The sequence below is a fragment of the Triturus cristatus genome, chromosome 3_2, assembly GCF_964204655.1.
Source record: "Triturus cristatus chromosome 3_2, aTriCri1.1, whole genome shotgun sequence".
In the NCBI taxonomy this organism is placed as follows: Eukaryota; Metazoa; Chordata; class Amphibia; order Caudata; family Salamandridae; genus Triturus; species Triturus cristatus.
In genome coordinates this window covers 1,185,121,189-1,185,137,726 of record NC_140584.1, presented here as the reverse complement: position 1 = coordinate 1,185,137,726, position 16,538 = coordinate 1,185,121,189, and positions in this window count along the sequence as shown.

The following is a 16,538-nucleotide window of genomic DNA, read 5'->3' as shown; positions in this document are numbered from 1 at the left end:
GGCATAGGCAGGGCTAGGGAGGCACAGGCAGGGCTAGGCAGGCACAGGCAGGGCTAGGGAGGTATAGGCAGGGCTAGGGAGGCATTGGCAGGGCTAGGGAGGTATAGGCAGGGCTACGGAGGACTAGGCAGGGCTGGGAAGGCATAGGTGGGGCATGGGAGGCCTAGGCAAGGCTAGGGAGGCATAGGCAGAGCTAAGGACTCATAGTCAGGGCCACAGAGGACCAGCCAGGGCTAGGCAGGCATAGGGAGGGCTAGGCAGGACTAGGGAGACCTAGGCAGGGCTAGGGAGGGAGAGGCAGGGCTACGGATTCCTAAGCAGGGCTAGGGGGGCATAGGCAGGGCTAGGGAGGCATAGGCAAGGCTGCACAGGCGTGGGCAGGGCTAGGGAGGGATAGGAAGGACTAGAGGGGCACAGGCAGGGCAGGACAGGGGAGGGACAAGCAGGGCCAAATTCCGTAACTAAGGACCCTAGTGAGTCAGAGACAAATGGAGCAAGGGCTAGCAAGTTTGAGGTGTTGTACAAAAGGACTGCAATGTCGCTGACAGACTCTAGATTCTCTACGGAGCAATCCACACCTGACATTGTAATATACTGTTTAAGTGCCATAAAGTATTTCATCGTGCAGGTGTGTGCTATTTAAAGCTCCAATGGGCCAGACCTACTAATGTTCCTGCGTTTGCACAGCCTCTGCAATGCCACTGAACCAGCTGCACCGGATGCACTAATCCCGCAGAGTGCAAAGGAGCCACTCACAAGGATTTGCAGACGTCCTGTCTCATTAATATTCATAAGACAGGATTCCTCCCATGAGCCCTTGCTACGGACGCAGAGTCAGAGGCGCGAAAGAAACCGCAGATCACCGTCCCCACTGTCGCAAAGTGCACTTCTTTCAGTCCTTGTCCCTCGCTGCAATCACCAAAGCAGTGACACTTGTGAAAACACACTCAGGCTCATGTTGGGGACAGCTGTCAGCCTCCTCTGATGGCACAGCTGTCACTCTCCAGCTGTCCATCAGGAACAGCTTCCACTCTGAGCATGGAGGCTGACTGCGGTCGCAGTCGATAAGCACAGGGGTCGCAAACCACCGCTACACTTCCTTGCAAATTACAAGGGAGCAGGAAAGCTCCATACTGCCCCCTGGCTGTGATTGCAAGGAACCACAGACTCTGATACACTGTGAAATGGGTTTGCACTTGTAAAACCCTCCAGTTTGTGCAGTGCAGGCTGTGCCTGTGCAGCCCTCTTCCTACAAGTGGACACATTTCACTCTACCCTCTATGAGTGCTGGAACGGACCTGTTATACACCTGTACAGTGCCTACTGTGTACCATATTCAACTAGAAGTGTCATGCTGCTTTATAAACTGGAAAATCAACAATGTCAAGGAAATCGAAGCTTTGAAGCTAATGGCTCTAACGCATAGAGAAATCATATAACTTGCTCGGGCTCAGACAACTTTGTCTAGTGAATGATTTGTGCATAAGTCCCAGGTCTCTCACTGCTACAGCTAGGTGTACACTAAGTTTGCTTTATGGATTTGGCAGTGACAATCCACAAATGTTTCTTATGCGGACCTCAAGAAGTTTGCAAAGTCTCCCGCGTTGCTCTCACCCCTGCAAAGGTTTTCTGCTCAGAGATCATTTTATTATATTGCAAAACTATATTGTTCTTGTAAAACCAAGTAAAGCAGGGTCTTTAGTCTGCATTTTTCTGTGTCGCCTCCTGGCACATTTGGCAGCTGTGGTGGTGGGGCACGCCCTGCATGGGGAAGAGGGGTGCACAACAAATAGAGCTGGGGCGCTAACCCCGTCAGACCCTACTCTTGAGACGTCACTGTTTTCAGCTTGTGCTTGAAGTCCTGCGGAACTGATGTCCATTAGGGGGTGTGAATCCTTCCCTGTCCATCAGCAGCAGGCCTGGAATCTTTTCTTTTTTATGGTTGTGGGAGGGGAGCCTCGGATTGTGCTCGACACTGACCCCCTCTAGCTAGCTTGAGCTTCTCAGTGTGCGAGACGAATTTCGTAGCGCGCGCTGCATCGCACGATGCAGCGCGCTACGAAATTCATTTTATTTATTTAATTGTTTACTTACCTGCAATTATCCATATTCCGGTTTTTAGAACCCCCCACCCTGCCCCTCCCCCGCCCCGCCTTACAGCCCCACGGAACTCCCTCCACGGGCCGCGGCTGATTGGCTGAAGAGTTAATGTTATGTTTATATGGATTTCATAAAACTCATCATTGAAATGCTCTCCCATTTCCAAGTATGGTATATGCAAACAGCAAGCCTCCTGCTCCCAGGGGCCGGTAGACACTGTGCCAAATGTATAACTGGAAAACTACAGCCATTTCTTTCAATGGGAAGAATTTAAAGGGAAGGAAACTGCTTCATAAAACATTAGTTCATGATTGACTTAGTTGAAAGTGGAGAAATTATTAAGACAATGTTTCATATAGCTATTTTTTTCACTTTACAGTTCTCCCGTTGAAAAAAAATGACGATATTTTTCAGTTATAAATATGGCAGTGCCTTCTGTTCGCTGGGAGCAGGGGGCCGCCTGTTTGTAAACGTGACACTTTGAAATGGGAGAAAATTAAAAGAAGACTTAACTTAATCATTAAGGTAAATTTTCATTTTAGATTTCTCCCATTTAAAAGCACTTGAAAACATCATTTTGTTCTCATACTTCAATATTGAGTTGATAAGGACTTTATAAATACTTGAGTGCTTCAGTTCTTCTTCCCTGTGCTCCAGCCGCAGCCTGGGTCTTAGCAGGTCTTATCAGGCCCTGTTACCTGCGGCCTGGTGATAATAATGTAAAATAAACACAACCTTCCCTTAACTGTAAAAGGGAAATGTGACCCTGATCTTATTTAACAAGCATTTGCAATGCAACAGGTCTCGCAAAAGGTTAGAGTTAGAGCAATTGGCATTGTAATTACAATATCTTCTTAATATGTTTTTGTTTGTACTGTAGTGAATTTATGTAAAGAGACATCGCTCCAGCACTTTGTAGTGGACTAAGTATGTGGGTTTACAACTGGTATGTAAGAATTACTGGTGGTGGTGAGAGGAGGAGGTAGCAGTAGGGTGCACTGTCTGGAGGATTTGGAATGAATAGTTGACTTTTGAGAGAAGCAGCGGCAGCAATCCCTCGAGTAGCAATAATGGGGAATTACAGTAGGACAGAGAAGCAGCTGCAGAACTGTCTAGAGGTGTAAGAAGAAGAAATTTCTTTGGAGTAAGGAGTGTAAAGTGCCGTGATGTGCTAAAATGGAAGCTCCATAAAAATATAAGGAGTCACCTACAAAAGAATAAAGGGCCGCAGGCTCTTAAAGCGAAAGCGCAATAAAAAGTCTAAGAAGTTAGATATGGAAGAATAAAGCGCCTCTGGTTGGTAAAGTGAATGCGCATGGAGATCCAAGAAGTCACATACCAGAGAATAAAGGGCCGCGGGCTGTTAAAGCGAAAGCGTCATGACAGTCTAAGACGTTAGATATGGAAGAATAAAGCGCCTCTGGTTGGTAAAGTGAATGCGCATGGAGATCCAAGAAGTCACATACCAGAGAATAAAGGGCCGCAGGCTCTTAAAGCGAAAGCGCAATAAAAAGTCTAAGAAGTTAGATATGGAAGAATAAAGCGCCTCTGGTTGGTAAAGTGAATGCGCATGGAGATCCAATAAGTCACATACCAGAGAATAAAGGGCCGCGGGCTGTTAAAGCGAAAGCGCCATGAAAGTCTAAGAAGTTAGATATGGAAGAATAAAGCGCCTCTGGTTGGTAAAGTGAATGCACATGGAGATCCAAGAAGTCACATACCAGAGAATAAAGGGCCGCGGGCTGGTAAAGCGAAAGCGCCATGAAAGTCTAAGAAGTTAGATATGGAAGAATAAAGCGCCTCTGGTTGGTAAAGTGAATGCGCATGGAGATCCAAGAAGTCATATACCAGAGAATAAAGGGCCGCGGGCTGTTAAAGCGAAAGCGTCATGACAGTCTAAGACGTTAGATATGGAAGAATAAAGCGCCACTGGTTGGTAAAGTGAATGCGCATGGAGATCCAAGAAGTCACATACCAGAGAATAAAGGGCCGTGGGCTGTTAAAGCGAAAGCGCCATGAAAGTCTAAGACGTTAGATATGGAAGAATAAAGCGCCTCTGGTTGGTAAAGTGAATGCGCATGGAGATCCAAGAAGTCACATACCAGAGAATAAAGGGCCGCGGGCTGTTAAAGCGAAAGCGCCATGAAAGTCTAAGAAGTTAGATATGGAAGAATAAAGCGCCTCTGGTTGGTAAAGTGAAAGCGCATGGAGATCCAAGAAGGCACATACCAGAGAATAAAGGGCCGCGGGCTGGTAAAGCGAAAGAGCCATGAAAGTCTAAGACGTTAGATATGGAAGAATAAAGCGCCTCTGGTTGGTAAAGTGAATGCACATGGAGATCCAAGAAGTCACATACCAGAGAATAAAGGGCCGCGGGCTGGTAAAGCGAAAGCGCCATGAAAGTCTAAGACGTTAGATATGGAAGAATAAAGCGCCTCTGGTTGGTAAAGTGAATGCGCATGGAGATCCAAGAAGTCACATACCAGAGAATAAAGGGCCGCGGGCTGGTAAAGCGAAAGCGCCATGAAAGTCTAAGACGTTAGATATGGAAGAATAAAGCGCCTCTGGTTGGTAAAGTGAATGCGCATGGAGATCCAAGAAGTCACATACAAAAGAATAAAGGGCCGCGGGCTGGTAAAGCGAAAGCGCCAAGAAAGTCTAAGAGGTTAGATATGGAAGAATAAAGCGCCTCTGGTTGGTAAAGTGAATGCGCATGGAGATCCAAGGAGTCACATACCATACAGTGAACGCAAAAGCGACCAGGAACTAACGGGCAGATGTGGCCTCTGGCTGTTTGCCCCTGGTTGGTATGGGGCGCATGCAGACATGTGGCATAGCGCTTCACGCGCACACAAGTACACCCCTTTGTACATTGCTGCCTGTAAAACATTGCAGAAGCGACCGGTAACGACTGGGTAGATGTCGGCAGGTGCACTCAAGTCAAAACACTGACTATAGATGCCTGAAATTTACCATTTTTTCACGTTTGATGTTTATTTGGTGAAAAAAAGGAGTTGGCCACTTTCGAGGTGCCATCTTTCGTATTTGTATTCCATCTAGCTCCCTGAAGTACCCGAAAGGACATACGTGGCGCGGCATAGAAAAGCACCACTCGTAAAAAAAAAAAATACAGAATGTTATTTACAGCAGCGGACCTGTTGTCTTTTGTCTCGTGCTTTCAGCGCACGTCTACCGTCTGTGCGAGCGTAGCTTGGAGCAGGTGCAATGTGCGTGGGACTGAGGGTGAAAGCCATTGATATCATTGGGGCGAGGCTGTCCCAAGTCCTCATATGCCTGATCCGTGAATCCGAACAGGGGTTCGCGAGGGAGTGGGGATTCGCAAGCGGGGCGTTGTAAACTGCACGCCTTTCCGAGAAGGTGTTACTATTACCCGTTCCAACAAGGTACGCATACACCGGAGAAAACTACACGATATGGTAAAACATATTCCTACCTGAAAACTCCAGATGTGACTGAGCCCAAAACAGATCAGTGCTTAATTTGTGCCGGTGGTAACAGGTGGTGGACATCGGTACCCATTTTTGGGGGACAACAGCTCAATTCATACATAGACCCCAGAACAAGAGAAAGCTGGAATTGTAGCTGAAGATAAATACTAGTAAACTGCGACTAAGAGAAAAGAACCAGCACGAGTGATAGGAAACAAAGGTGGTAAAAGAAAGACGTACCAGTTGGGATCAATAGCCAGTGTGATATTTGGTAACCCCATGGGCCGGCTTCCACCAAACATCCTATTATGAATGTGTATTTTTAAATAGCGCGAACCAGACCCTGAGAGTTAGAGCACTTTACAACAGAACTAGATTATGTTACAGGTCGAAAGAGAAAACAAGTATGCGTGATCTGCCCAGCATCGCAGGATGTTGAGCCGAGACTCACCCCTGTTCCTAAGTCGGCAGCACAAGACGGTGGAGCACATCTTCTCTTCGTAGCCTATTTTTTAACCCATTCAGTATTGCCACCCTTAACTTATCATGCTTTGAACGTACTTCCACAAGAGAAGTTATGGTATTAAAAGACTCCTCCTCAGCGGTGTGTATACTGTAAAAGTATATTTATATTTATATATGTATAGATATATATCTATACAGCTCCACATAGAGATCGGGTAAACATGGCAGCATGACTCATTTTCCCTCTGAAGACAGAAAATGGTGACTTAGCAGACAGTGGCAGGACCGGCGTAAGGCGGGTGCGTGCGGTCACTGCTGCCACAGAGAGGCGCTGCCCTGTCCAGACGCTGGGCCTGTGGGGCACAGGGCCGGTTCGGATGCGAGCGCGCTCGCCCGGCACTTGCCCCCTCCCACCACCGCTTCGGGCTGCGCAGGATACAAACACCGACACAAAAGTTACAAAGCCTTAGCCGGCCCCCGTAAGAAGCATCTAAAAGTCTTAGAATGGGCGTCCTGTGTCTGACCCTTCACTTTCTGGCTACTGCGCGGAAGTGAAAGCGACAAGAAGATCTAAGAGGCTCATACAAAAAAAACACATCATCAGGAAAGTGAATGCATCCCGAGGCTGGGCTTGCTCCAGAGCAGGGAGGTCTCCTCAAAGCACGCGCTCCGACGACATAGAAATAAAAAATATTAAAGCAAGTTGCTCTCCTGTTTCAGCTGCCTGTGAAGTGGCGTGCCTGTGACTATTGGCTGAAGTTCTCCAGCGAATTGCATGAACAGGGAGGGAGTGTCTTTGGCGCTCTCATGTCAGGGGCTAAATGACTGCAGGTTTAGTGTGACGAACTGTCAAGGGAATGAGAGGACGGTGCGCACCAGAGAAGCTACCTGGCGTCTGAAAACAACCCCGCGAGGGGTGCGCATGCGCCACAGCGAGCGATCTGTTTTCAATTATCGCGCCCGTGTCTGGGCACGATAATTGAAAACAGATGTTGGCGTGCGATAACAGACACCAATGGGCTATGGGCGGAGCAACGCGACGGCCTTTGGCCTATTGCGTGCTGTCTTTCTAAAAATGACGACCGCAAACGCCAATACCGTGGACCAAAATGAATCGCACACGCACGAGCGTGTGCGATTCCAGGCTCCGTTTTGGAACCCTCCACAAAAGGACTCTCGCTGAGCGAGCACTGTTACGCACTGCATCGCTAGGCGCGAGATATAAAAATGAACTCAAGGCTGTGAGCTACTCGGAATGTGTCTGCCAGCCACTGGCAGCTGGAGGTGGACTGGTTGGAAACACCTGGTGCAGAAATACAACTCCCAGAAGGCCTCTGTGGTCTGCTCAACTCCTGCAAGAGACAGTGACAGGGAGGCCTGCCTCTTAAACCCAGTCCCAGGGCTGGTGAGTCATCTCTTTTCTGTTTGGATAAAATCTGTGTATAGGAGAGCGAGCCCTCCATCGCCTGTACCTCCCCCCCTGTTCTCTAATAATCTGCTTCTGGGGGAGGTCTCATCTGGGCTGAAGGGCTTCACACCTGCGCTTCCTACCTTGGTAAGATCTATACTCCAAGCTAAAAGTATTTTGATGATTAGTAAAAAAAAAATTCTGAAAACAAAAACCGAAAACTGTTTTCCATATCAGACTTTGAAGACTGCAAAAAATATATTTCTTTCTAAACTAGAATTTATTAATTTTATTTATGCATTTTTATATAGCGCATACTTTACCCGAAGGTGTCAGAGCGCTTTACAATAGAACCAGTTACTTCACATAAGGACTTCAGAGTACATGGATTACATATCGGATACAAAACAGATACATTTGTCTAAACGCAAAAGGAAAATGTTGGAATGGTGTTTACGAAAGACGTGTAATTTAAACTAAGAGTGTAGCTTTAATCTGCCGGTAATGGCGTTAGTGAGCGCTAAGAATACAAACATAACATAATAATATTCTATAGCATAACATCATGGTCTCGGGTGGTTGGTTAGATCGAAGGTAAGTCCAACCAACATCCAAGTGCCCTAGCCGCTAATCCTGTCCCGGTGGTTGCGCTACATAGGGGGCGGAAGCCAGGCTCTTGCCAACGTGCCCCAGGCAGGACAACCTTCCAGGTTGTCCCCTCGCACTGCACAGGCATCAGGGAGGTGCAGCTGCCCGACCTCTTCACTGAGGGTTGGTTCAGGTGTAGCCCGTGCAGGTAAGAGCGGTGGGGCGGGGCAGGGTATGGGGTATTCGTCATGCGATGAGGGAAACAAATTTTTAAAAAACCATGGTTTTCTTTTTTTAATATCTTATTTCTCTCGCCATCATATGCCGAATCCTGCCCTACCACGCCTCACCGCTCTTACCTGCACGTGCCGCGCCTGGGTCGGTTGAGCGTTGCAAGCTGGGGGAAGCTGAATCGCAAAGGTGTGCAGCAACGGTCTCCTCACCTCCAATATGGCCACCATACTTTCACCATTCACCACACCGGCAGCTCACGGCGTCCCAAGACTGGAGAGTCAACAGCAGCCCACCCCACAGTTGGTCCCGGCTCGAGTTCATCCCCTTCCTGTGGGACGGGGACTTGCCTCTCCCCTGGGGGGAAGGAGGAGAGCAGGAGAAGCAGTGCTGGTGGGAGGAGGGTGTCGGCTGGCTCTCCCACTCTTATGGCACCCAGCGGCCCAGGCTACTTCCTGCCTCATTGTTGCAGCATGGTCCTCGCTGTGACCCCCGCCTCGCTCGTTTCGGCCCTGCAGGATCGTGGGGCGGCTGCCCACGGATCAGGAGGGACGGTGGCTTGAAGGGGGGCACACCCTATGGTGTTCCCCACTTTGGGAACTCCTGACGGGAGCTGCCTAGCAGTCAGCCAACTTGAGCATCCGAGGATGTACTTTGTTCAAAGTAGAAAGTTTTGGAACAGCATTTCCAGCTGTGGAAACTAATTTTTCAACCACGTGATTTTTCATATTCATCTTGGCCTTTATTATTATGAATGAAAAACACCAAAGTTGCTGGTAGCAAGAACATGCACCCCTTTTCAGGTGGGGTGCCATTTCTGTGTCACTGACAGCTTTCTTGAATTAAATATCCCCTTTGTAATACTAGCGGCACTGTTAGAAGGTGGTTCTGACACTATGGCCGCCCGGATTTTTCGCTTTTTGAGCACCTAATTGTTGAGATTTTACTGTGGGGGAGCCTCATAAGCTGGGACTCACCCACAGTGAACTCAGGATGTAAGAGACGGCATGGGGACTTCACTGGTGTTCCCCTGGCTTGACCAGGCCACTGCGCAGCAGCTGGAGTAAGGGACACCGGGCTGGTTACATGCAGACACATGTGTACATGCGTGTGCATACGTGTACGGGCTTCGCAGGGGAGATTCCTAGCATGCGCAGTCCACGAGCAGCTACAAAGTGAATGGTGTGGCAGGACTTATGCAGTATTGGGTGGTGACATGGAATAGGCTTTATACACTGAAAAGAAACATGCCAGGGAAAGTCAGTGTGTTTTACTGTGTTTTCACTTCATTATTCCCCTAAGGGAATGTGGGGCCCATGGCTAGATTAACTTCCGTTAGGCCTACAGATTACAGACACGCACTTAAATCCAATGTAGCGAATGTGAAAATAAGTATTCTGCAGAGTCCAAAGTCATATTTGTACTGCTTTTGGGTCATCCAGAACTGTCATATTTCTCTGAGCCAGCCATGACTAGACCCAGGCTGAGGGCTGACCTCAGCTGGATGGATTGATAACCTTTCTTCCACAAGCGAGGGCCTCCTCTCCATGAAGAGAAGGTGGGTGGGGCTACAGACTCATCCATCACTAGGTGCCAGGCACCAGGCTGCACCAAGGAGGGAAGGAGTTGGGTTTCAGAGGCCATGTGGCTAGAGACACTGGACGACGCCATTTTTAACAAACCCAGAGGCTGGACAAGAAGGAGGGAGCAGGGGCAGGAAAGTGATGTGTCGCTGTTTGATAGGACCAACAGGGACTTCCTGCCAGCCCCCTACTCAACTTTTAAAAAGTGCTTGCACAGGAAGAGAAGCTCTCTCTGGGGTGTCGTCTGCTGAGGCTGAAGGTGCTGGAGCCTGGCGCAATGGGCAGTAGGATGGAGAGACCCCCTGACTGCCCCCAGGACCCTAACAGCACCAGAAGAAGAGCCCAGGACCGGTGCGCAGGAGCAGTGGCCTCTGTGCAGGGAGAAGAGAGGCCACGGAGGAGAGCTGGCGCAGGGAGCCAGTGAAGACAGCACCCTGCTGAATCAGAGACCCCGAGGGCGGAGGAGAGTGTTCCCAGTGGTGGGGGCTGGTAAAGAGGAGCATGAAGGGCCCCATAATGCCTCGCTAGGCATTTGAAAATCTGCCGTTTTGGTGCTTTGTGGTCACCAAAGGAGGGGGGTCACCCTCACTTGTGAAAAGGTGCTGGGGGATCTGCTGGAGAAGCGGTCTTCCCCCCCCTTCCCCAGCACGAAGAAATCTGCCGTTTTGGTGCCTGGTGGCCCCCAGAGGAGGGGGTCACCCTCATGTGTGAAAAGGGGTGCAGGGGGGCTGCAGAAGTCGAACAGTCCACCCATAAGTTTCACGGGGCATCTGAAAGAATAACCCCTCAAGGGCTCAGCCAGCCTTTAACACCTTCTAGGCTGGAACTTATGTTCTACAGCTGAGGGTGTAGTTTGAAGTGCATCATGGAGTGAAGGGCTGAGCTGGGGATGTCTGGAGAAGGGCATCCCCTGGAGGTGAAGTGGTGTAATTGCACCGAAATGCATTTACTATTGGTTATTTCTTTTTAGGTGGACTGAAAGTCACATGTGTAAAGTGAAGTACCTGTGTAAGGTGATGTTAAGCTAAATGGAGTTATGTTGCTGGACCTGCCTGCTAGGGGGTCTGGCTGTATTTACGTAATCCCAAGCTTTTTACCTGTGATTCCTTTTAAAGTGAAGAGGCGCACTGCAAGAGAAGTGTAGTTGCCAGGAGTACTTCTTTTGAAGGGACTGTAAGTCACATGTGTAAGGAGATGTCATAAGCCAAGTGGGGCTATGTTGCCAGACAGTCCTGCTAGGGTGTCTGGCTGTATATGCGCAATCCTGTGATTTCATCTGTGATGCCTTTAGGGGCTGTAATTGCAATGCATTCAAATGATCAACCAAGGTGATGAGTACTGTCATTCTAAAGTGTGCGTAAACATGGATTCTTGCTGCTGCGCTTAGGTGAAGACCCCAGACTGCTAGCCCTTAAGATATAGAGGTGCATACTGTATGGTCAGTAGGAGATGCTCAGTCAGGGTCATGTGTCACCAAGGCAGGTTTACCCCTTTTTAGGTCTCGGGACCATCCGGTCGGCAGACCGGAAGTCCGGAGATTTAATGACTTGGGAGAAGAGGGGCTTGAACCCGCCCCTCTTCTGCCCTGTTCTCCATTGGCTGGCCTCGTAAATGCTGGCCAGCCATTGGAGAAGAGGTCCCGTCACTCCAATCATGCCCCGTCCTTTTCGGATCGGGGGGCGTGTTTTTTAAAGAAAGTCTCATTCTCTCCTCCAGCCAATGGCTGGAGGAGAGAAAAGACAAACACGCCCCCGAATCCGAAAAGGACACTGCGTTTCTCCGAGGCATTTCTGCTCTTTAAATGCCTCGGAGAAAGGCAGTGGTGTGCTTGCCTTGTGCGTGAAATGAGGTAAGTTCTCGAAGAGTAGCAGCGAAACAGCAAACCTCTGTAGAGGGCGCAGACCCTGGAGATGATCAGGGCATGTTTCTATCCTGTAAATAGCATCGCGGTACTCTTGGAAACACATTCCCAGTCTGTACAGCTGCTCTGGACGCTAATCACACCCGCTAGCCTTGTGCTCCAAGCCTCGATGTAGAAGTCAGCCTCGCTCACAATCTCCACATACGAACGTTCATTGGTCACCTCACACACATTCTACCAAGATGGCCGTCAGATATGATTAGCGTCTATTCCTTCCACAGGTCGGTCAAGTTAGCTTGACTTTACACTTCTTACAAGCCCCCCTCAAACACGCGGACACGGGTTCCCGATATATTCACACACTCCTGCGCTAGCGTCTATTCCTTCCACAGGTCGGTCAAGTTAGCTTGACTTTACACTTCTTACAAGCCCCCCTCAAACACGCGGACACGGGTTCCCGATATATTCACACACTCCTGCGCTCCAGCCCATAAACTCCAATCTCTGGCAGCCCCCATTCTTGTCAAAGCCACTGCCCCGCCCCTCTTCAGCTGCAGCTCCTACCCTCTTTCAGTCCCTACTAATTCGCTCCTGGAAGGCGTCCACGCCCTCTCTTGCCCGCCCTGCCCCAGCCAGGCAGAGACCCAGGATACTGCTCCGCTGGCCACCCCCCCGCACCCTCCTTCCCTCTGTCCCCTCTTCCCACCACTGTCCCAGGCCCCGGACTCTGCGCCGCCTCTGGGCTTCCACCGCACATGGACTGAGGCTCGACGGATGACAGCGTTTGGTCGTGGCGTGCTTTCATCTTTCCTTAGACTGTCTGGGTTTATTTTCGCCCGTCTTCTCCGCGTTAACAAGCATTTACAATGCAACGGTCTCGGCATTGTTAAAGTTAGAGCTATTGGCATTGCTCATGACAATGCCGTTTCTTTAAATGTTTTAAAAACAAAAACATAAACAAAAATAATGTCATGAGCAATGCCAATAGCTCTAACTTTACCAATGCCGAGACCATTGCATTGTAAATGCTTGTTAATGCTTGTTGAGGTAATGGGGTGGGTCGCCACTGGGATGGTGCCAGTGCGCAGGGCCCTCGCTCCAGGTTATGTTCAACCATCTGCATTGGGGGCAAGTTGATGTGCATACATGGGAGTGGTGGTACTAGACCCCACCCCCCTGAGGGAGGGGTGGAGATGTTATGCAATGTCACAAAGTAATTCCAACAGCTTATGTATATTTGTAAATTGGTGCATGGTATTGAGTGGTGTGTGTGTTTAATAAATGTACTCTTACTTTTATAAAGCAAAGTACAGACTGGACAATCAATTATTGAGTGTTATTTTTGTGCACCTGCAAATGGCGATTACTAGCCCACACCACCTCCCTTGAGTAAGCCTCAGACTGCTCTGCAACGCTACCCTCTGAGAGTCAGGCGCTACAATTGGGTATTTGGTTCCCAGTGAAGGACAAATGTAGTCATGTTATTTGTGCAGGCCTCACAGATGCTGCCTCGTTTTCCAACAGGCACAAATTAAAAAAGATTGTTTTGTCCAAACCAGTAACATGCTGCTCAAAACAAACGTACTCTTGGTGTGTGAACTGTCCAGGATAGAGAGAGGAGGTGAGAGAGGGGGTGAAATGGAGAGAAAAAGAGAAGACGGTCAGAAGTGAGAGGGAAGAACAGGGACAACAGGAGGGGTAAGAGGGAGAGACAAGTGAGCATAGGAGGGAGAGGGGAGAGTCACACGGAGCATGAAAAGGGATGAGAGCTTCAAAGACAGGCTCCAGCCTGAACGGAGTGTTGGAGGAGAGAGGGTGGCACAATGAACAGAGGGTCAAGAGCAGAGGGCAGAGCAGGAAAAGAGACAGTGGGAGAAAGGAGACGAAAGAGGTAAACAAGGGCGGGAAAGGCATAAACAGAAAGTACTGCTTTGGAAGGGGGAAGGGGGGCACCGGAAAGGAGAGAAGAGAGAGATGGGGTGGGGATGAAGATGGGGGAGGGGTACAACGCCAAGTGAGGGGTGTTTATTTTTTTCTAGATACTTCCTTACACATCAGTACAGAACAGCTCACGCACATACAAGTACAGCAACCAGCACGTACGGCGTGCCTCCCGCCACAGCTGTCAATCACGCAGAAAGGGAAACTTTTCCAGAAGAGAAACGGAAGGCGCTAAATCCTGCCCGAAGCGGCCGTCTGCCATCCCGCGCTCCTCCAGTGCCCCCTGCTGGAAAAGAGGCGCTATTGCTTCACTCTGGGATGACGAAGCTGCTTGCAGAATGCAATGGGAAGACATCCTTTCACCCGGGATCACACGTGACGCACAGAGGGGCTGAGGGCTCTCTCCTCTCTTGAGATCTATTCGAGGAAGGGACTCCTCTCACCCGACCGACTGCTGGGCCTCATTCACCGGCTTTTTCTGAAGGGGCCACGCTGCTACCAACTGTTATTTCATTTATATGAACCCGCCTCCCACAGCGCTTCGAGGCCACACTGCAACAATCCTGGATAGAGAAATATCAGCTCGGTGCCTCTAAAAATCCACAGGGCGGGGACAGAGCCTTTCACGTGATCATCTTACACTAATGCGCGTGACATCTCCGCAGGGCCGGTGCAGAGCCCGCCACGTTAGACTGGTGCACGTGAAAGCCGGTGGGGCTGGGGTGAAGCCAGGCACGTTTGCCCAGTGTCTCTGAAAGATGAACAGTTTGGAGTAAAGTTATATATATGTTAAGATAAAAAGGCTGGAGCAAAGTCATACATATGTTAACATAAACAGGATGGAGTAAAGTCACACATATGTTAACATAAACAGGCTGGAGTAAAGTAATACATATGTTAACATAAACAAGCTGGAGTAAAGTCATGCATATATTAACATAAACAGGCTGGAGTAAAGTCATACATATGTTAACATAAACAGGCTGGAGTAAAGTCATCTATAAGTTAGGATGGCCAAGCTGGAGTAAACTCATATGTGTATTAAGATGACCAGTCTGTAGTAAAGCCATGCATATGTTCAGTAAAGCCATACATATGTTAAGTTGACGCGGCTGGAGCAAAGGTAGACATATGTTAAGGTGACCAGCCTGTAGTAAAGTCAAACGTTAATAAGATGAACAGGTTGTAGTAAAGCTATACATATGTTTGGTAAAGTCATACAGATGTTAAGAGGACAAGGCTGGAGTAAAGTTATAAATGTGTTAGGATGAACAGGCTTGAGTAAAGCCGTACTTATGTTCAGTAAAGCCATGCATATGGTAAGATGGCCAGGCTGGAGTAAAGCCAAACATATGTTTAGTGAAATCATACAGATGTTAAGATGACCAGGGTGGAGTAAAGTTATACATATGTTAAGATAAACCAGCTGGAGTAAAGTCATACATATGCAAAAATAAACAGACGGGAGTAAACTCATACGTATGTTAAGACGGCCAGGATGGAGTAAAGTTTTATATATGTTGAGAAGAACAGGCTGGAGTAAAGTCGTACTTATGTTTAGTAAAGTCCTCCATCTGTAAGTTGAGTCTGACACAAACGCTTCTGATTTACCCACCATCTCACTGTTGGGAACGGCCACACTAACGTCCACCGAAGTGCCCCTGTCGCATGTTCCATCTACAGGTAATACTAGCGTATTTTCCAACATCATTTCCATGTTTGGATTTTGAGGCCATTCTTATAGCGCCAAAGGTACAACTGCAAGTCCCAGAAGGCAGCTGGTGTTAAAAGAAAATGTCCCGACTGACTGACAGTCTCGCACCTGATGGGGAGCTTTGGCAGCTGCAGCTGTTTACGGGCCCAGCGCCACTGCTGGACTGGTCATTGAGCCCCTTGGCTTTTCCCAGTTTGCTGCATGCCCAGTGCCAAGGCTGGACTGGGCATTGAGCCCCCCTGGCATTGCCCAGTTGGCTGCATGCCCAGCGCCATGGCTGGACAGGCCATTAAGCCACTCTAGCATTTCCCAGTTGGCTTCAGTCCCAGGGGCTGATTCCTTTGCAAGATGGGCCGCCGTCACGTACCCACATCTTTGTCCCGGCCTCCTGCAGAGCGGGTCTGCTTGGAACATATTGGCCAGGGCGGATGTTGGCGGTCTGGCCAGCACTGCCTGCACCCACTTCCTGGCTGCGCTAGGCTAAAACATCCGTTCTGGGGGTGGCCGAGGTGCTAGTCTTCCACGTGCCAGGGGGCTCATGAGATTAAAGGGATGTGTTCACCCTGCCGAATTAGAGGCCCTGAGTTTGAGTCTCAGCGTCCTTGCTTGACCAAGATGGATAACAAGGACTTTTAATTTTTAGGTCGAGCCTGGGCAGCGCATGCGCTGCTCTGCGAGGCATGCTGTATTCAGGTATGGAATTGAAACTCCGCCCATATTTTTCATTGGCTGGTAACATTGTCCTTTGTAAATGTTGGCTTCCGATTTGTTAATAGGCCTAGTAGTCCCTGTCTTCTATTGTTACCTCCCATGCGGACTGGAAATTTTACATGTGTCCCAACTCAGGAGCTTTCATTAGCAGTTCCGAGAACTATTTACTTAATTATGGACACAGCACACACGGGACGCCAGCTTCAGTAATGGCGGCCGCACTGCCCGTGAAGTGGGCGCTGTCTTAATGACAGAAATCTGCACGGACGCTTCCTCCTTTGTTCTTCTTTCCTCCACCATCTTTACGCTTCGTGTGTTTTTTTTGGTTTTTTTAACTGGAGCGTCGCATAATTTGTAAATACAATCTGTCCCCCCTCCCCTCTCCCGCTGCACTGACGCCCGTGACGCGGGCGCTGTCTTAATTAAAGAAATCTGGTATACGTAAAGTCTGTGAACCAGTAAATAGGTTATGAGTGTCTATAAACTT